Source organism: Podarcis pityusensis (genome assembly GCF_964106645.2).
Source record: "Podarcis pityusensis genome assembly, chromosome: 2".
In the NCBI taxonomy this organism is placed as follows: domain Eukaryota; kingdom Metazoa; phylum Chordata; class Lepidosauria; order Squamata; family Lacertidae; genus Podarcis; species Podarcis pityusensis.
This window is the reverse complement of record NC_138029.1, coordinates 2010285-2032358: the sequence shown is the minus strand read 5'-3', so window position 1 is coordinate 2032358 and position 22074 is coordinate 2010285. Positions and strand designations below refer to the sequence as shown.

General features: G+C 48.0%; 1 protein-coding gene across 2 annotated transcripts in view; it reads right to left on the bottom strand.

The window, feature by feature from the left end:
* LPAR2 (lysophosphatidic acid receptor 2) overlaps nucleotides 1–22074 on the bottom strand; it is a 65002-nt gene extending 42928 nt beyond the window's left edge. The window contains exons 1-2 of one of the 2 annotated variants that reach the window (XM_080996134.1): nucleotides 21970–22074; nucleotides 13597–13708 (exon numbers count right to left, since the gene is read on the bottom strand). The gene's annotated coding sequence lies outside the window, so the exon portion shown is untranslated. Of the gene's footprint in view, nucleotides 1–10060; nucleotides 10214–13596; nucleotides 13709–21969 lie in introns of those variants that run through there. The other variant, XM_080996133.1, reaches the window with a different exon arrangement.

Sequence of the window (22074 nt, the reverse complement as noted above, 5' to 3'; positions counted from 1 at the left end):
CCATAACTGTTCCCAGTCAGCCATCATTATGTTATGTCCAACATCTTGTGCCCATTTAATTATAGCAGATTTCACCATTTCATCCTGAGTATTCCATTTCAACAGCAAGTTATACATCTTTGACAAAATCTTAGTTTTGGGTTCTAACAGTTCTGTTTCTAATTTTGATTTTTCCACCTGGAAGCCAATTTTCTTGTCCAAATTGTATGCCTCCATTATCTGATAGTAATGAAGCCAATCTCGCACTTTGTTTCTTAGTTTCTCAAAACTCTGCAGTTTCAATCTATCTCCCTCTTGTTCCAGAATTTCCCAATATTTCGGCCATTTGGCCTCCATATTGAGCTTTTTCTGAGCTTTCGCTTCCATCGGTGACAGCCACCTTGGGGTTTTATTTTCCAGTAGGTCTTTATATCTTATCCAAACATTAAACAATGCTTTCCTGACAATATGATTTTTAAATGCTTTATGTGCTTTGACCTTATCATACCACAAATATGCATGCCATCCAAATACATTATTAAAACCTTCTAAGTCCAAAATGTCTGTGTTTTCAAGAAGCAGCCATTCTTTCAGCCAGCAAAAAGCTGCTGTTTCATAATAAAGTTTAAGGTCTGGCAGGGCAAATCCACCTCTTTCCTTTGCATCCGTTAGTATTTTAAATTTTATTCTAGGCTTCTTGCCCTGCCAGACAAATCTAGAGATATCTCTCTGCCACTTCTTGAAGCAATCCATTTTGTCCAAAATTTGCAATGTTTGAAACAGAAACAACATTCTAGGCAATACATTCATTTTTATCGCAGCAATACGGCCCAGCAGTGAAAGCTTCAAATTTGACCAAATTTCTAAATCTTTTTTCACTTCAGTCCAGCCTTTTTCATAATTGTCTTTAAATAGATTCCCATTTTTACCTGTCATGTTAATCCCCAGGTATTTCACTTTCTTAACCACTGTTAAACCTGTCTCATTCTGAAACCTCTCTCTCTCAATCGCTGTTAAATTTTTCTCTAAGACCTTTGTTTTTGACTTATTCAGTTTAAATCTTGCAACCTGACCAAATTCTGGAATCAATTCCAAAACCCTTTTAGTACTAGATTCTGGCTCCTGTAATGTCAATACTAAGTCATCTGCAAATGCTCTCAATTTGTACTGTTTAGCTCCGACTTGTATACCTTTAACCAACTGGTCCCTTCTAATCATATTCAGCAGGACCTCCAGGACTGATATAAAAAGCAATGGGGAGATTGGGCAGCCTTGTCGTGTCCCTTTTTCTATCTTAAATTCCTCCGTCACCACGTTATTTACAATTAATTTAGCCTTTTGTTCTGAATAAATTGCACTTATACCGTTTCCAAAGCCTTGGCCTACCCCCATCCAGGACTTTAGGTATACTGAAAGTGTTCTATATGCAGAAGTCTTTTTATATGGGGAAGTATTCAAACATGCTATTCCTTACTTGTAATCTGAGATGCAAAACTTTGCGGCATATGCTTCTGCTAACTGAGGGGTCTTGCACCTTCAAGACATAGGTGAAGGCTTGGTCAGGGCTTGATAAAGTATTGGTGAAGACTGAGTAGAAAACAGCTGGAATGTTGTAATGTTGGTAATAGTAGTAGTAGTAGTACCTTTTACCTAGTAGTAGTAGTAGCAGCAGTAATAATAATAATAATAATAATAATAATAATATGCCCCTTTCATCCCTGGCTTAAAGAGATTAATTTTCTAGCCCATTGGCAATTCTTCACAACTCCTCAAAATATTTGTTTGTTACAATTTTTGCAAGTGTAAAACAATGTTCTGAAATGTGGGCAATCATTTTATGCAATGCTTTAGGAAAAACAACAATTTCCAATACAAAATGTGGAAGATGGCTCAGAATGTAAGCTTGAAGTTCCTAGTTCAAATGTCACTTCAGCCATGAACTCATTAGACAGCCTACAGCAAGTCCTGCTGCCCTTTGTGGGGCTATTGTTTACAGAGACAGCATATGTGACTCTGACTCTTTGAAATGCATTATGTAAATACTAAGTATCGCTATTATTTGCATATGCAGACAGGTGTAGGAGGTGTAGGAGTGGCTATTGATGCTGAACACAGTGATGTGATTTTGGCATTGCGCTTCATGGGCTTACAGTCCTCTCCCTTGAGATGTGTCTTGCTTCACTTATTTCAAAGTGTGGTTCGTCTGATCCCTTCTGCTCAGCTGGTGAAGGGATTCCTGGCCTTCTGCCCCCATAATCCTACCCTGCCCTGATGGTACCACTGACTGAGCACAGGAAGCAAAGCTCACCTATACTGCAGAGAATGGATTGCACCCTTCTCTCTGCTACCACCAGGACACAAGAACAGAAAATACTTATTACGCGTCACTTGCCAGAAAAAAGTGTCCAGCAGACGCCTTGAACATCTAGCGTACGATGCCATCAAAAGGGATTCCGTCAAGGAGAGATTCAGAATTTGTAGAGGCCTCGGACCTCCTAGAACAGTGCTTCCTCCAGGTGGAGAGCTCTTGTTCTGACTCACAGATGCTCCAAAAGAAAGGCACCCATGATGGTCCTACAGCCACTGCTCATGCAACACTCAGACTGGCAACGGAAAATGTCAGCTGCGAATGAAGTTGCTGTTTCCTAGTGTGGTGACATATGAGATGATGATGAGATTTCCCACAAAACAAAAATTGGTACCAGCAGAAATGCTGCCTGAATCCCCCACAGCTGCCAAGTAAAAACAGCACTAAAAAGATGCTTGAGTCCCCCGCAATGACTATGGAGTGGATGTACACCACAAAAAAACAAATACCCACCTCCCAGTTTTTCTCAGAAGTCCCTATTTCCTCTTCTGCCCCCCCCCCCACGGTAGCTCTGTTCACATTCTCAAAGCATATTTAAAGTACTGTTATATCACTGTTAACGGTCATGGAGAATCCTGGGAACTGTACCTTCTAAAGGGTGCTGGCCTCATAGAGCTGCAGTTCCCAGCACCCTTAACAAACTACAGCTCCCAGGATTCTCAAGTGGTATAAGAGTGCTTTAAATGTGTGATGTGGCTGAGACCTCTGTGCTTAAGGAAAATCATTGCAACTAGATCAGCTGATATCCACAGTCAAAGCTCAACAAAGCTCAGAATGAGATCAGGCTTGCAAAAGAGGCTAAGAACAACAACAACGGTTTCTTTAGCTAAGAGGAAGAACAAGCAAGTGGTAGGTCCTCTGCTTGGAGAAAATGGAGAAATGTTTTTGGGTGACAGAGAGAAGGTGGAACTACTCAACACCTACTTTGCTTCTGTCTTCACCCAAAAGGAAAGCAATGCCTAACTGGGTGGTAACAGAATAAATGATGGAAAGAGGGAGCTGCAGACCAAAATAGGAAAAAGAGGTAGAAAGGGAACACCTAGCTACTTTAAATGAATTAAAATCTCCAGGACCTGATGAACTGTATCCAAGGATTTTAAAGGAGTTTGCAGATGTAATTTCAGAGCCTTTGTCTATGATCTTTGAAAATTCTTTGAGAACAGGTGAGGTCCCTGCTGACTGGAGGTGGGCAAATGTTGTCCCCATCTTCAAAAAGGGGGAAAGGGAAGACCCAAGTAACTACTGACCAGTGAGCTTGACATTGATACCAGGAAAGGTCCTAGAACAGATAATTCAATATTACTAAGACCAGCATGGGTTTCCAAAAAACAAGTCTTGCGTGGCGAGTTCCCGCCCCCCACCAGGATAAATAAAGACACGAGACACCATAATTTAAGGTTAAATGGGCGAATTAGGCCACAACTTTATTGAATTCAGGAATGAGAGGCATTGGCTTAGGCATTGGTCCTATCGACTATCCGGCTCCAGCCCATTTGCTGGAGACACGGGAAGGGTTAACACCATAGAGGGGGAGTCTCCTGCTGAGGCACGTCAACTAGGAGCTCCCCCGGTCACCGCTCTGGGGCGTGCCTTTGGCCCACACCTCCATAGGCTTCGGACAGGGCCACGCCCCCCGGAGTCCTTTATCGGACCACCCTTCGTTCACTGGGGGGAGGTGATGGCGTTCCTCCCCCCCCCACATACTCTTAACCCCTTCTTACCAATGCCTAACCGCCAATGCCGAGGAGTTGTGACGAGTTGCTACGAGGTAGGCGAAAAACCAAATGGCTGTAAATTGCCAATTGGGGAAAATTCCTACCATGCCCCTTGTGGCGACAGACCGAAGTCCATAGCAAAGTCAGAGACCTACCTAAAGCCTACCTAAAGGGAGGAAGGGTGGGAAAACGTGGGGGCTAGCCGGCGAAAAGAGGGTGAGCCCCCTCTGCGCTGGCCCTAAATAGGGCAGGCCACGCCCCCCCAGCCAGCCGATTGGCTGACTGAGGGGAAGACGCGCCGGGATTCCCCTGTTCTCGCTGGGGCTGAACCAGCCCCCGCTCACATGGGGGTGGGCGTGAAGCCCGCAACCCCACCTCCTGGGCAGGCCGGAAGTGGCTATGTCAAACGAATCTCATTTCTTTTTTTGATGGAGTTACCAGCTGGGTGGATCAGAGGAATGCTGTGGACATAGTGTACCTTGATTTCAGTAAGGCTTTTGACGAAGTCCGCCATGATATTCTTGTGAGGAAGCTGGTAAAATGTGGGTTGAAAGAGGTAACGGTTAGGTGAATTTGTAGCTGACCAAACCCAAAGAGTACTCATTAATGGTTCCTTGTCATCCTGGAAAAAAATGACAAGTGGGGTGCCATAGGGTTCTGTCCTGGGCCTGTTGTTCTTCAACATCTTTATAAATGACTTGGATGAAGGAATTGATCAACTCTGCAGATGACACCAATCTGGGAGGGGTGGCTAATGCTGCAGAAGACAGAATCAGAATTCAAAATGACCTTAACAGATTAGAGAACTGGGCTCAGGCTAACAAAATGAATTTCAGTAGGGGCAAATGTAAGGTTCTGCACTTAGGCAGGAAGAACCAGATGCATAAATACAGTGGTACCTCGGGTTAAAAACTTAATTCGTTCTGGAGGTCTGTTCTTAACCTGAAACTGTTCTTAACCTGAGGTACCACTTTAGCTAATGGGGCCTCCCACTGCCACCACTGTGCAATTTCTGTACTCATCCTGAAGCAAAGTTCTTAACCCGAGGTACTATTTCTGGGTTAGCAGAGTCTGTAACCTGAAGCGTCTGTAACCTGAAGCTTCTGTAACCCGAGATACCACTATATAAGATGAGGAACACCTGGCTTACTAGCAGTATATGTGAAAGAGATCTAGGGGTCTTGGTGGACCACAAAGATTAACCTGAGTGAACAGTGCTATTCAGCAGCAAAAAACAGCTAATGCTATTCTAGGCTGCATCAACAGAAGTCTAGTGTTAAGATCCCACTCTTCTGCCTTGGTCAGACCACACCTGGAATACTGTGTACTATTCTGGGCACCACAATATAAGGATATTGACAGAGGGCAACCAAGATGATCATTGGTCTAGAAACCAAGCCTTTTGAGGAACGGTAGAAGGAGCTGGGCATGTTTAGCCTGGAAAAGAAGAGACTGGGAGGAGATATGACAGCCACCTTCAAATACCTCAAGGGCTATCACATGGAAGATGGAGCAAATTTGTTTTCTCCTGCTCTGGCAGGCAGGACTCGAACCAATAGCTTCAAGTTACAGGAAAAAAGATTCCGACTAAACATCAGGAAAAACCTTCTGACAGTAGGAGCTGTTCAACAGTGGAATGGTCTCCCATGGAAGGTTGTGAACTCTCTTTCCTTGGAGGTTTTTAAGCAGAGGTTGGAGGGCCATCTGTCATGGATGCTTTAGCAGAGATTCTTGCATTGCAGGAGGGTGGACTAAATGACTATTGGGGTCCCTTCCAACTCTGTAATCCTAGATTCTATTTTATATTTTAAGGTGTTCAAAGGACAGAGGCAGGTCCATTTCCTCTCTTTTGTCCATTTTAATACCACCTGACATTGTGCAAAGTTTACTTTGTTCGTTAGGACCTGAGATCTTGCAAAGCTTATCTTTTGGGTTTTACAGTGTCATCCTCGATGGGGGTTGGACTCGATGGCCGTTGTGGTCTCTTCCAACTCTATGATTCTGTGATCCTTCACAGAAGGAAGAAATCCACCTGGATCCTTCCCAGGTGAAGTTGTATGGGACTGCAGCCTTAATCACCAGTGCCTTATAATGCAATCCTAACCATGGTTACTCAGAAGAAAGAACAGGGAACCAACCCTTTCTCAAACCACTTTCAACTTTCTTTCAATAACAAACTATGGTCTATCTTCATCCACAGATAAAAACATATCACTTTATCCATCGATGGCAAGACAGACTTCACTTCCAGATACTTTGGCTGCTCATATGGGCCCTGGTTCCCTCTGTATGAAAGCATGCATCCTACGTGGTGTCTTTGTTTTGTGCCCAGAGGATTGAAAAGGATCCCAGGGGCTGCATAAGCCAGCAGCTCAGCTGAGGAGAGGAACAATTGCAGGAGGGATAGTTACCACATCCCTTTGAAATGCAGGGAAGTGAAAGAGTGGGGTGGGGGTGGGGCAGCCTCAGTGCTGACAGGTAAATAATGCTTCCCTGGCTTTTGTCTGGCCTTGCTTTCAGTTGGGCAACATCTGACCTTGCAGCTTAGCCTCAAGGGTGGAGGTGCTCACAAACAAGACTAGGAGACTCAACAATAAGGCTGCACAGCTGCTCCCTGGCTCTCAGGATAAGCCTCCTGTTCAGGGTGGTGAAATCTGGGGCCAAAGTAAAGTGTGCCAACAACATCACCTCTATCAGTGCATCAAATCTGAGGCCAGCTCAAGGTATTCTGGTCCCTGAGTTGTAAGATCCAAAAGGTCACTCCACCATCCCGAATTAGGATGGGACAGTCCACTTGGAATATCTCTCTCACAAAGCCTTGCTGAAATACATGAGACCAGCAATGACCTATCCCCTCCAACAGCATATGAATCCATATGGCTAATGTGACCCAACAACCCAGCCGGCCTCCCTCACACAAATGAGCTACTCCACAATCTACTAAACATGAATAACCAAGCTCAGAAACCCCTAACCTCTTGCAATATCAATAAAGAAAAAATAAAAACACAAAGGACCTACCCATGTGATGCTGACACAACACACTAAGAATAGGCAATAGAAGGAAGAAACAATCTCTCTCTCCACCTCTCCTTTCCCTCAATTGCAAGATGGCTATGACAAAAATGTCTCTCACCAAATGTAAATGAACTGTGAAAAACTATGAATTGAAAGTGGAGAGACATTCCATGTTTATCTGTTTGCTTTGTAACACAAAACCCCAAAATAAAAACTAGTTTAGAAAAAAATATCCATGAGACCAGGACTACTGAGCTTTTGCAGGGCTCACACTCACATTGCCAGGGTTTGTTCAGGAGAAGTTGCTGGCTGGCTGCACCCCCATAGTGTCAGCTCTGTCTGTCACTCACCATGCCACACTGAATGGAGAGAGAAAACAGACACCCCCCATTGCTCTTGGAAAGACCCCTAGGGGCCAGCATGGCCAGCCGTGGCCCATCCCATTGGAGTATGCAGGCAGCTTTCCCACAGAAACTTGGAATTGTTTGCTGCTGCTGCTGACCTGGAGGCATTGGTTGCTCAAGTACCCCACGCTATTAACCAAACCAAGCACTTCCCCATAGTGGGCCAAACAGCTGTGCTAAAGTGCACTTGTGGGGTTTGTGCTCAGATATGGCAATAGGAGAAAGAGGCGCACGCTCTTCCAAGAATGCTGAGGTTACACCCCAACTCCATTTTACACTTACTATATAAAGACAATCATGTACCTCACAATTTCTCTCTGGTATTGAAGCACAACTTTTTAAAACAATACACAGCAGACACCTATGAGTCCAGTCGCAAGTTCCATCAATATCCTTCAGCCCTCCCCATTCCTCCTCATGATTCACAAGAAACAAATTGTTCCTTGTTCCCCTGAGAAGACCATTGAGAAGTTGAGAAACAGGATTTCTGGGATCCATCTCCAGGGCCTCATGACTGGAAGAGTTAGGAGCACAGGTAGGAACCCAGGACTCCTAGCCAAGAAGCAGTTTGATTCAAATGCTGCCTCCCAATCCGGAAGGCTAGAAACCTTCTCCTTGCCCCAAAGAAATGCTGAAATTGTTAGAATTCCAGCCAACTGGGAAGAAGCCAGCTCTGGTTATGTGTGATCACAATGCCTCCCTCCTTTATGGGCTGGACAAACCCAGCCCATTCTTTAAACACTGCCTCCTGCTCTTAAACAAGTTCAGACTCCTTCTCCAAATGCAGCATTTTTCAAATACAGTAATCTCAAATTTCCATGCCCTTCCTGCAACTCCCTGCCCCCCATTAGAAAGATGCAACTCCAAGTAAAGAGAAAATGCTGCACATGGACACACTGACAACCACCGTCCCTCCTCAAACGGAGTCATTTGGAGTAATTCAGGAGCACCTTTCCACCAAGTCAGGCAGGAGAAGCCCACCCAGGAGGCAAGGTGAGGCAACTGCCTCAGGCGAGAGGATTCACAGGGGCAGTAGATCCCAATGTAGATCTTTACCCCCTCCCTGTCCCTTTGTTCCTGATGTACAGTGAGGGGGGGGGAAGTATTTGATCCCCTGCTAAATTTTAATGGTAGGTTTATTGTAGCTGTGAGAGACAGAATAACAACAGGAAAACCCCCAGAAACCCAGAAGACAAAAGTCAGAGATTGATGTGCATTATAATGAGTGAAACAAGTATTTGATCCCTTTGCAAAAGATGACTTAGTACATGGTGGCAAAACCCTTGTTGGCAATTACAGAGGTCGACTGTTCCTTGTAGGTGGCCACCAGGTTTGCACACATCTCAGGAGGTATTTTGTTTCACACACTGAGATGTGTGAAGTTGTTAAACTGCCACAAGGGCCAGATTAAACCGACCAGTGGGCCGGATTAGGTCCCCAAAATGGACTTTGGACATGCCTGCTCTAGGCTAACACTTGCAAACCGCTCTCTGGCTGCAGATCCGGTGAGGGTTCACCACAAGGTGCAGCTCCTATATGGAGCTGTTTTAAGCAGCCTGCACATCCGAGGCAAACGCTAATAGTCAAGGAAAACAATTCCCTGGACTTTTGCCAGATCTGTCACTGTGGTTAATTAATAGCGGTTAATTAATAGTTAAGTCAAGGGTGATTTGAAGTTTGCTTCGCCCAAATTTGTCAATTACTTTTCTGCTGGAGAAACAGAGAAGTTTGAGCGATGTCACTCTAAGCTGTTTTTGTTTGTGCAAAAAGAACAAAAGTTCTTTGAACTGTTGTGTGAAAGGACGGTGAAAGACCATTTGTTGGAAAGGCGGATTTCTGAATTTCTGCTTCATGTTGTCAAGATTACTCAGTTACCACTGAATATGCTGATCCTGATATCGAGCAACATCTGTGCCGCTGCCATTTGGTAGCACATTATTTTTGCAAGACAGGTAATTTTCAGCAGTGACTGCTCTGAAGACAAAATACAACCATATGAGGCGACTTACTGGCAAAATGCAAACTCTGGCACCCCACTGACACTTTCCCAAATGGATATTATTGTGAACAAAACTATGGCAAATACTCATACTTAGTTCTATCTAACACAGCTTTAGCTCGTGAAGCGATAATAGGGTTGTTCTTAGATTCTCATGGAAGAAACAACCCGTGAATAACTTCTGTTGCATTTCTATTCCCGCCTTCCCTGCAAAGAGCTCAAGGTGGGGCGCGGAAGCCTGTCTTCCCACCAACTCCACGTTAATAAGACTGAGGAAAGAAGGTTTGCTTGGATGCCTGAAGGGATGGCGACCGCGCAGGCAGACCTGCAGGGAACCGGGGGCGGCCGAAGTCCGAAGGTCCAAACTCCGCGTCCCAGTGGGTCCCCTCCCCAGAAGGGGCCCTGCCTGGCCGCGGCTCCCGGGAGACGCCCGCCTTTGTTGTTGCTTCCGCAACTCCTTCTCCCCGACCGAGGGCAAGAGCCGGTCCGCCCAGGCTCCGCTCCGCAGTCCTTCCCCGCCGCCGCCGCCTTGCCTCCCGCTTCCCGCGCGGCCCCGAAGCCGAAAGGCAGCGCTTACCTGCGCGCCCCGAGCCCGCCGCTCTCCGCCCTCCGCCGCCGCCGCCGCCGCCGCCGCGCTCTAGTGGTGGGCGCCGCGCTCCCGCCGCGGCTGCTTCCTGGAGCGGCGCCCGGGAGGCATCGCGGAGCAGCGCCGGCCTGGCCGCTCTCGCGCGCGGAACAAAGCCGGAGCGAGAGGGAAGCGCCGCCTCGGCCCGCCAAGCGCCGACTGCGCCGCGGCCGGCGGGCGCGCCTCTCTCCGCCTCGGGCGGCCTCCTTGGGCCCGCCTTCCTCGCCTCGCCCGATTGCAGGGGGCGGCATCTCTGTGGCCCCCAGGAGGAAGACGCCGCTCGGGCCCCTGGCCGGCCACTGGCGGCCACGGCAGGTTTCGGCATCCCGGGGGGGGGGGGGAGGTCGTGGGATAAGGGGAGAGGGCAGGGGGCAGAAGAGCGACCCAGAGATTTCCCCCCTGCCCCAGTCTAGAGGGGCACAGGTTCCCAAGGGCGCACCTGAATGTGATACTCCAATAGCACCCCCGCTTAGGCGGGGCGGAGCTGCATCCCTCGCTGTCAGGCCAGTTGCAGTGAGGGCACAGGGTCCTGCAGCCGGACGGGGTCCACAGCCACCGCCTCAGGCAGATGATGTTGGGCGCAACTGAAGACCATGCATTTAAAGCACATGGCTTCGCCCCCAAATCCTAGGAGATCTCATTTGCTCCTCATGGAGCTACAAGTCCCAACACATTTCACAAACTGTCTTGCCCAGGATTTGGGGAGAAGTCATATGATTTAATTCATGGTATATACATAGCAGGATGTGTGGGGTGTATGGGGGGTACCTCTGGTGGGGGGACGTGTTATGTTCCTTTCGGGGTTGTTTGTCCACCTTTGGTCCCCACCCTGCACTCCGCTCTCACCTGTGGCTCCTCTCACCTGTTGGCTGTTGTGAACAGAGTGCAAAGCTTAAGAGACAAGTTGGGTTTACTGTTAGGAGGGTCAATCAGTCATCTTGGGATATTGTGGTTCTTGCCTGGCCTGATGAAGCTATTGGTTATGCAGGAGTATGGTTGCAGCCCTATGGCGGAAGCCCCACTGAACGCCATGAAAGGCCATAAGGCAGAATAGAGGAGCCTGTAGCCCTCCAGCTGTCGAAGGACTCCATCCCACCAGTCCACGCCGCCAGCCCTAGCCCAGTGGTCTGGGATGCTGGAAGGGCAGCAACAACATCTGGAGGGTGTCAGGTTCCCCATCCCTGCCCTAAGGCCTGCAGCTCATGTTTACTCCCAGTTGGTTTTAAAAGAATGTGCAGCCCAGTCCTGGGTCTGTTTACCTAGAAGGACGTCCCACTGTGCTCAGTGGAGCTCACATCCCAGTTTGTGTGCATAAGCAAATTGACTCGAAAGTCAGTGAAACCCCAGAAGTCAGTGGGCAGCCTTAGGATCTTTGACCTACCTCCGGATTAGAGGGGCTTTAGAGCAGTGGGTGTCTTGCCAACCAGGACAATCCAGTCCAGGGGTCAGCAAGGTTTACCTCGCCTGGGCCGGTTCACTCCAGCAGAGATCCCTCCATGGGCTGGATCATGCATGGGCGCATGCACCTGCCATTTCCAGCATCTGCGTCTGTGCAGATGTGATTTCTGGTGACGCGGAAGCAAGTCCCCACACCACGCCATGCCAATTTAGCGCAGCGCGAGGGGACTTGCCGAGCACGTGGCTCGGTTTGGGGGCAGCGCGTGGGGTGGTTAAACCCCGTGGCCCATGGGCCTTGGGTTGCCGACCCCTGATCCAGTCTATCTGGGCGGTCACACACACAAACATGCAATTAAAAAAAAACACCACAGTCCATGCATCCTCTGATTCTACAGTTTAGCATTGATTGTTTTGGCCTGAGCAGAGTAGTTAGGGAAAGGGAACTCAGACTCTTGGATTCAGCCTTTCATTCACAGGAGATGGGGGGGGGGGGGTGAGGAGGAAATGTTAATGTGTTTGGATGTGTACACATGTTAGATCTCACTCTGATTGTAGGTTGGTTTTGGGGGGAATAGGGGTGATAGATTCACTGCAAAGACACACCTGTACTTGTGTATAAAATGTTTGCAGATATGTATATTACAGTCATGGCAGCTAGAAAAGTTAGGAGGTAACAAAACAAAGCTGACATTCCCTCCATTGCATAAAACATTTGCCCCGAGGATGAATGCTTACGAGAGAGATCATAATAGAGAGGCAACATTCTGGAAACTTTGAGGGTGGTTGTAATCACTTCTGTCTATATCTGTAGGAAAGGCTTTAGTTTGGGGGCAAAACAGGTCCAGCAGAATGAGGCATCTGCATCAGGCAGTGGCAGCCTCTGGCTATTCCTCCTGAGTCCTTCCCGCCCATTCCCAATGTTGGGGGGCAGAGCTGCGTGTGCCATATGGCTGGCCCTGCATCCCTTAAGCCAGACTCATACCCTTGTGCCAGGGTTGAAGTAAGACTGGGCTGCCATTCCTATCCACTTCTGTGCCTGGAAATGAGCCATCTTGTCATTCCTCCCAGGCAGCACGATATTTTGGCCCAGGCCTGAGGATAATTTTAAAGGATAATTGTGGAGTGAAACCAGGCCTTCCCTTACACCCTCTGGGTGGTGGCTGCTACCTACACCCACTTCCAGATAGTGGTTCTCAGGCACAGAGACAATGGCGCAAAACCAGAACTCAGCACTTCTTTTGCCCACTGGTTCCTTGTTGGTTCAATGCACACTTACACTGAGGCAAGTGCAGCTGGCATCTCCCTCCACTTCTTACCCTGGAGACACAGGATGGGTAAATGGGAACTGGCCTTCCCATCATGCCTGCAGTTTAACCTTTGCAATGATTGAGAATGTTGCTCCCTCAGCCTCTCTCTTGCCTCCTTAGTTGGTCATCACTTAGCATGGGTTTGATAGGGTTGCCTCCTTACTGTTGTCTTTACTTGAAGGTGACTGATTTATGCATCCAGAGAGAGCCTGCTGCAGCTCTGCTCATGTCCCCCACTACCACCTTTCTTCTTCTTTACTATCACATTTCTCTGTTGCTATTCAGCTCCTGGTAGAAACCTCAGCAGGAGTTTTTATTCTCCAGCTTACAAGTTTTCCGCTGCTGTCCCATCCCCCACCCTTTAACAAGCCAGTGAATTATGGCCCTCCTCCTGGCCAAAAATCTCTCCAGGGCAGGCAGGAAGTGGAATGGGGCTTTTCCATGAGGCCTTGAAGATGCTGGGGCTCCCCTCTCCGCTTCCCCACCTCCTCCCTGTTTTAGCCAGCTGTAGCAGAGAGAGTAATTTAAAACCAGCTTTCTTTAATCACTGCCACATGTGTGAGGCTCCGCCATTCATCTTGCCTTTGCAGGGTGTGAGTCACTCAGCTCCAGTGGGGGCTGACATGAAGAAGAGCTTCCTGAAAACAATAGCAATAACCAGAAGAGTGGCAGGTTTGCAGGCAGACTAGGGTAGGCTCCCAGATGGAAGGAGGGCCAGGGAGAAGATGCTCTGGCTTCCTAAGCACCAGCAAAACAATTATGTTTAGCCCCTTTATGCTCTACCTTTCTTCTGTCTTCTCAAGGCAGTTCATGTGGTCTCTCATCCAGACCCTGCCCAGACCTAGACCCACTTGGTTGTAGCAAGATGGTTGCTTCAGGTGCCTTCAGACAACCCCTGAGAAAGAATGAGATACAGATGCTTAGCAACTTACGAAGCACCCAATCCCTAGATGTCCAGGTTCTGATTTGGGATTCCTCAGCCCTCTGTTGCCTCATAGGGAATATGCCACAGAACAAATAGTGACCTGTCCATGTTTAGATGAAAAGGACAAGGATAACAAGACATTCTGATGCCTGAGATGGAAAATCCTAACTGATCTTGCCTGCACTCACAGGGCCTGGAAAAGTTCTTCCAGGCAAGTCCTGTTGAAACCAGTGCAAGCTGCGCAAGAGCATAGTGGCTTATTTCAGTAAAGCTTGTGCAGGAGAACTTCTCCATGGAATATATCGCACAGTTGGGTCACCTCAGTCTGCTACTCTTCTGGGCCTTCAAAATCTGCAGCCTGAGTTGGCCAACTCCCCTTGCCCAGCAGAAGGTCTGAGTGGGACAGTTGTGATTAACTGACAGATCACTCAGTGTTTAATTTATGACCTCCCTTCCCACCGTATGGTGCCCAATGAGGCTTGCAACCAGCATCAGCCCCATCATAAAAATAGACTAAACCCATTTTGTTAGTGAGGTGAGCATTCCTAAGTTATGGCTGCTCAGTGCCCATCACAAGGAGGTGGAGGATGCATTGTTGGCAGAGATGCTGAACCTCAGGCAAAGGGGGTTGGAGATCCTTAGCCTTTCCCCAGACTAATCCCCTCTCCAGCCCTGTCTTGCCCCCTCCTTGATTGCTAAGCTTTAGCTGGGTGGAATATGTCCTTAGACGCCAACAATGCTACTTGTTCACCTGGAAGGGGAGACAGAGAAGGGTAGGGCTGTGTGCAGAAAATAACCTGCTGGACAAAGGTAAAATCTGCAGCCATTGCTCTGCCCACTTTTGCCTCTGACCCTGCCCACCCCTGGCATGTGCCCCTCCCTCAAAAAAAGTTGGCCTACAGGAGAATGTGGCCCTTGGGCCGAAAAGCATTGCCCATCCACCCATGCCATGGATCACTTGATTGCGTGAGCCTGATGCCCCGGCTGGCCTTGCACTTGCTGCAAGCCAAGACCCTCTTGGTCAGGACACACAGCACTGCAAGGGGCTCTGTCTGCTCCCCTGCGGCAATGAGGCACATCCACCCTGATCAGCACAGAGTTCTTCCACACCAACATCCACATGGCTCCCTCTGCTTAGTTCACAGCCGTAACGAGGGCACTGCAGATTGTCTCAGGACAGTGACAACCACGTGCTGAAAGGCCCTGAATTCGGGGCGGGGGGTGGGCAGGGGGGATGCTAGAGTGGCATGAATGAGCATGGGAAGGGGAGCAGAGGCTGCAATCCTATCCAGGGTTTCGTAGGAATAAGCTCAATTGGACTCAGTGACACTTAGCATCAGAAGACTGTACACACCCATAGGATTGGGTTGCACACACAGTGGTACCTCGGGTTAAGAACTTAATTCATTCCAGAGGTCCGTTCTTAACCTGAAATTGTTCTTAACCTGAGACACCACTTTAGCTAATGGGTCCTGCCGCTGCGTGATTTCTGTTCTCATCCTGAAGCAAAGTTCTTAACCCGAGGTACTATTTCTGGGTTAGTGGAGTCTGTAACCTGAAGCGTCTGTAACCTACCTGCCCGCAGACTGTCTTGCCAGAGCGGTGCATGCTCTAGTTATCTCCCGCTTGGACTACTGCAACGCGCTCTACGTGGGGCTACCTTTGAAGGTGACCCGGAAACTGCAATTAATCCAGAATGCGGCAGCTAGACTGGTGACTGGGAGTGGCTGCCGGGACCACATAACACCGGTTCTGAGAGATCTGCATTGGCTCCCAGTACGTTTCCGAGCACAATTCAAAGTGTTGGTGCTGACCTTAAAGCCCTAAACGGCCTTGGTCCTGTATACCTGAAGGAGCGTCTCCACCCCCATCGTTCAGCCCGGATCCAGCGCCGAGGGCCTTCTGGCGGTTCCCTCATTGCGAGAAGTAAGGTTACAGGGAACCAGGCAAAGGAACGCCCTCCCAGCAGATGTCAAAGCAATAAACAACTATTTTACTTTTAAAAGACAACTGAAGGCAGCCCTCTTTAGGGAAGTTTTTTATGTCTGATGCTGTACTGTTTTTAATATTTAGTTGGAAGCTGCCCAGAGCGGCTGGGGAAACCCAGCCAGATGGGTGGGGTATAAATAATAAATTATTATTATTATTATTATTATTATTACCATTACCTGAAGCATCTGTAACTCGAGGTACCACTGTATTGTACTGCCAAATGAGGCACCTCTCTGTGCACTAGATGTCGTTTGGGCTTCGGTTTGATCCATGCTCAATGTTCTCTGTGGCTACTGCCTGCTTGAGTTCAGTCTGATCACCTCTGCTTGGCTTTGTTGACTATCTGAATCCACCCATGCCGAGGGCTGGAATTTCAGGGGGCGTGCTCAGAAGACGGCCCCTCCCAGGTCCGGCTTCTAGAAGACTACAAAGGAAACATGACTTGACTAAACCTGGGAGGAGTCAGAAATGGGGCTCCTGGGTTTTCTAAAGGACTCGCTATCTTTCTCCCCATAATTAAAGCACTGCCCAGCTGCCAAGAGCACTTGGGGATGGGAGGCCTTCCTGGTTGCAACTGAGGATAAGACGCTTTCGAGAAGTTCTGGGGGTGTTTGACTGCAGAAAATACCTCCATCCCAGACTAGAAAATTCCGTTATACCTGATCACTCGCATTGCACTGGCATGTGGTATAAGCATGCATCTCTGTTAAAAAGGCATCTGTGTTTTGATCTCAACACACACCCCCACCCCCACCCTGGGCAGACTGCAACCATTGAAAAAGGACAGTTCCTCATTTTTAAAGACAACTTGTTTGATTAGATCCTGGTTCTGCCCCCCACATAGGCAAGCTGACTGATAACACATTTCCTTTGCAGTAAGTGCTGTCTGTTTCCCTGGACCTTGGATTGCATCCCTAAGGAGCTTTCCCTAGAGAGCCCAGTTTACTTCCTTCTCTGGAGCTCATCCAATTTCACTCTGCACAGTTTGCATTCTTGCACTTGAATCATTCCCGTAGCTCTCCTCTGCACAACAGGCTTTGAAGATCTTGCAACAACATATGAAAAACATGAAAAACTGCCCTGTTGGACCAAGTCAACGTCCATCTTGCCCAGCATGATGTATCTGACAACAGGCAGCCCCTGCCCGATTCCTCCCCCACTGTGTGAAAGCCAGTGTCTGGTGTTCTAAGCTAAACTATTCCTATACAGGGAGGTTCCATTGAGGCTAAGAGTAGACCTAACATCCTTTAAAAGCTGCAGTGAGAGTAGTGAGAACTGCAATGTACACTACACCATGTTGTGTTGTGGGGTCTACATTGTGAGATTATGGCATGGAGGGTATTTGCAGTTTGCTGGCTCCTCCAAGTGTGAGATTTCATTTGCTCTGGTGGCTATTATAATTTTCTTCCATTTACACCCCAACTTTCCTTCACTGTGGAACCCAAGGTAATGTGAATTGGGCTTCCAAGGTGGTCTTCCTTCCAGGCACTAACCAGACTCAGACCTTGCATGTCTAAGAGCATGTTGAGCATCCTTGCAGGCTGAAGGTGGGCGATATCTTTGCAATCAGCTGCTGAAGGAAGCTGGCAGTTCTTTCTCACTTGTCACTTCAAAGGCAGGCCTAGCATCTTGACTTCATGACATGCAAATTGCTAGGAGGGTGGGATCAGAGATCATTCACATCCCCTTCCTCAGGGAACTGACTCTGATTCCAACTCCTCTGTTTATGAGGTTGCTTCTTTTTTGCCCATTTTCTGCAAATACTTCTGAGTTAACTACAGCCAGCTTGCCTTGTGACCTTTTCTGTCTTTCAATAGCACTGTGCTGGGAATGACTGCAGTATTGCTTGCAGTTTGGGGATATTCTAAAAGAAAGAAAAGAAAACACAAACAAATAGTCCAGCTCAGAGGTTTTGAGATTTCCCACCTGGAGTGGGCTCTTCTCCATATGGATTTCTTTCTAAAGCCAGTTCCTATCTGCAGGGCAGCCCAGGTATGTTAGAGTATGGACCAAGAACAGGGCCGGATTGAGGTTTGATGAGACCCTCAGCTCCTGAAGGTAATGGGGCCCTTTATATGTCCAGCTGTCCTTTGTCAACAACAAATTGTCGCTGTTTTTTTGTGTTGAATATATGCTGTCAGGGCTGCTATATGCTATATGGTAATTTATGGACCTAATACAGTGGTACCTCAGGTTAAGAACTTAATTCGTTCTGGAGGTCTGTTCTTAACCTGAAACTGTTCTTAACCTGAGGTACCACTTTAGCTAATGGGGTCTCCCGCTGCCACCGTGCCGCTGCTGCACGATTTCTGTTCTTATCCTGAAGCAAAGTTCTTAGCCCAAGGTACTATTTCTGGGTTAGTGGAGTCTGTAACCTGAAGCATCTGTAACCTGAAGCGTATGTAACCTGAGGTACCACTGCAGGTATCTAAAGCCACTTGCACATAACAAAATATGTATTTTATCAAAGTAATTGTTGAACTGAAACTAGTGATATTTTAGGGAGCAGGTGAGCAGGCGGGGCCCATTACTTACATCATAGGAGCCTACATGTACATCCAGTTTTTACCGCTTTAAATTTTTGGGGGGCCCTTGGCACTAAACTATAGCTTATGGCACTGACCAAGAGGCATTACGTGTAATGGAGTATAATGAATCTCTGACTGTGACAAATGAAAAGCAGCCCTAGGAGGCTATAAGTTTTGGTGGGGTAGTTGTGGGGCGGATACGGCTATTTGTCCCTTTCCCTGCCAGTTATATCTTCATTCAGAACTGTCCCCCAGCTGCTTTTCTTCCATGGGGTTCCCAATGCTGGTATGCATCTGTAGCCATGAGAGAGGAAGAGCAGGTAGGGAGGCGGCCTTAACTGGGAAACCATGGCTGCCTGGGAAAAGACTAATTATTCAGGGTGGTGCCCTGTAGACTTGAGGACTACACTTCCCATCACCAGCCCTAACCAGCATGGCCAGTGCTCAGGGATGATGGGGACCACATTGGCTACCCCTGGATTAAGCAGCCCCTGTCCTCTCACTGCTCCCTCCTGCCACTGTGTGCAAAAACCACATACTTCTTTTTTCAAAAACCCCCACAAACATCAGACACATCAGGACATCTAGCAGGGCTTGGACAGGAAACTTTCCTAGTGGGTGATGGGGATCAAGCCTCTTGTTAATCGGTGTGTGTGCAGGTGCCATTTATTGCTTCTGCCCCAGGCACCAAAATGGGCCCGGTGATCCCATTGGACTGTCTTCCATGTTTTGCGCCTCAAGCATGGATTGGCAATAAAATCCAACTCACTTGCTTCTTGGGCTTTGCAGTTCTCCCTTGTTGGCATATAAAGGCGATGCATAGTGTTGGTGCCTCCCCTGTTTAGAACAAGAAGTCTGCTGCTTTTGCACACAGGAGAGTAGATAAACACAGCATCTTGCATGGGTCAATATTAGTTCCTGGCACAAAACAAGCCCCTATTGCAGCCCTAATAAAGGTGCCTGTGTGCCTGAGGAAGGATCAGTAACTTGCCTTATCACCAAGTCAACAAGGGCCCTTCAGACTTCACAGCTGATCGAAACTCTGATTGGGTGAAACATGCTGACCTCTGGTGGAATTAGAACTTGGTTCAATCGCACTCCTTGCAGCAGGGCCGGCGCGACCAGCTGAACTGCCCTGGCACTGTCAATGTGTGACAGAAGGGCAGGCGACTCCAGTCTGCGAAGACGCAGAGGAAATGAGACCTACCAAAACGGGGTCAGGACCCATGGCTGTGTCTGTGCGCACTTTGCCTTGCCGCTGCAACCTGCTTTTGATCCAGTGGCAGCTGATGGCTGAGGCTCCTTTCTCACAAACAGCAGATAAGAGGGCAGACCTCTCTTCTGGAGTGAACCACTTCAGGGCCAAAGGGCACCTGGGAGGTTAAAGGCATTTTGGCATCTAACCTGCAGGCTTAAAACAAAATGAAAAAAGCATCAGCTGTGGGGTAGGTGATAATTAATGGGATCAAAGTAGGTGTGGAGAAGGATTTAAGCTATTGTCGCCTCCTGAGGGCGGGGGGGGGGGGGAATCCCTCATCTGAAGCCTGGGATTTGCTTTGGCTTCAGGGAGGCATTTTCCCCACATCCCCAAAGTAAGTACAGTGGTACCTCTGGTTACGAACTTAATTCATTCCGGAGGTCTGTTCTTAACCTGAAACTGTTCTTAAACTGAGGTACCACTTTAGTTAACAGGGCCTCCCGCTGCCACCGCACGATTTCTGTTCTCATCCTGAGGTAAAGTTCTCATCTTGAGGTAAAGTTCTCAACCCGAGGTACTACTTCTGGGTTCACGGAGTTTGTAACCTGAAGTGTTTGTAACCCGAGGTGCTGGTAACCCGAGGTACCACTGTAGCGGCTTCAAAACAGGGATTTTGCTCAGGAGGTCAGCTGGTGAGGGTTAAATACCCCCCATTCCATGCTCTTTTTCTCATTAATTATTAGACTCCTCCCTGCTATGATTAAATGCTTTCTTTATATAAAAAAAATAAAGCAGGTCAGATGCAAAGAGGCATTTTATGTCGAGGGTCCTTTGGCCCTCAGTGCAGAAGAGGGTAGATCCCAGCTGACAAGGACATTCCATGTTGAGGGAAATGAATTTAGCCCAGCCATGCTAGGGATGCTGATTGACTACTGAAGAGAAGAATACTAATGTTAGAAAGAATAAGAGGTAACTACAATTCATTCATCCTAGGGACGCGGGTGGTGCTGTGGGTTAAACCACAGAGCCTAGGGCTTGCCGATCAGAAGGTCGGCGGTTCGAATCCCCACGACAGGGTGAGCTCCCGTTGCTTGGTCCCTGCTCCTGCCAACCTAGCAGTTCGAAAGCACGTCAAACTGCAAGTAGATAAATAGGTACCGCTCCGGCGGGAAGGTAAACGGTGTTTCTGTGCGCTGCTCTGGTTCTCCAGAAGCGGCTTAGTCATGCTGGCCACATGACCCAGAAGATGTACGCCGACTCCCTCGGCCAATAAAGCAAAATAAGCACCACAACCCCAGAGTCGGTCACGACTGGACCTAATGGTCAGGGGTCCCTTTACCTTTACCTTTACAATTCATTCTTATATGCTGTCTTCCTATGCTGAATTGATTAATCAGTTGGAGACATTGATATTTTTTTTAATTGCTTGATAAAAAATGCTCTCAAGTCTTTGACTTTCCCTTTCCCCTTTCTCAGATGTAAGGGGATTCTTCTCCTGGATAGAGTCTGGAGCCCTTGGATTGTACACTCCCAACTCTTTCCTCTGAAGTTGGATCACCTGACATCATGGTGATGCCAGGTGTCTGTCAAAATGGTCCACAGGGAGGGAGGTGGCTCAAGATCTGGCCCCTCAGCCAGATCCTTTTCCAAACCCCTTCTATCCACCCCTCCTTGACAGAAAGCCCCATTGAGCACAGAGGGAATTTGTTCTGAGTAAACATGATTTGGCTTGGACTCTATAGTCATAGGATTAATGCCAGCTGATGCATTTTGAATTGGGTCGGAATGGGTCACAACAGCAGGAGGAGAGGCTTCCCCAGGTACCACTCCCCCCCCCCTTGCCCACCGCAGGGGTTGTGAACTTGGCTAGGTGCAGATGCGGACAGGATTCTTCCAGCATCCTTCACAGCTACGTAGGAGGCAGTTCAGCAAGGGAAACCAGCAGGACAAGCTGAAGCTGCTGAAATTCCATTTTTGCCTGGCTATTAAAGGTCTTTTATTGCACCTGGTCTTACTACAGGGCAACTTGGTTACAGTGAAGTTTTTTTCTTTGTTTTTTAAGGGGGACAGCTTTACACAAACCCTCCGGGACAGACTCTTTGTCTCTCTAGCCCAGCTATGTCTGTTTGGACTGGCAGAGGCTTTTGCTATCAGCTGTCACTTGATCCTTTTTAAATAGAGTTGCCAGGAATTGAACCAGGGATTTTTTGAATGCAAAACATCTTGCTCTACTGTTGACCTAAGTTCCTCCCCAGATGAGGCCTCCTTTCTCAGAGATACCACTGGGTTCATAATATGTGGTAGCATCATAACCCCACTGCAGGTTATTCTGTCCTACTGATGCTGAATAACCCCTAGTTCTCCTTCCATGGGTTTTACCCCCATTTTATCCCTAAAACAGTCTGGTGAGGTAGGTAAGGCTGAGGGAGAGAGTATGACTGGCCCAAGGTCACCCAAATGCGCTCTAGAGCTAAATGAGGATTTGAGCCTAAGTCCTTGTCTGGCACACTGACCTTATCCGATGATTCAAGCCGTCGTGTTCTGAGTCTTGTGGCTCCTTTAGGGCAAGGAACAGAAACTTTTCCTGGATTTGTTTGGTTATGCTATGACAAATAAAT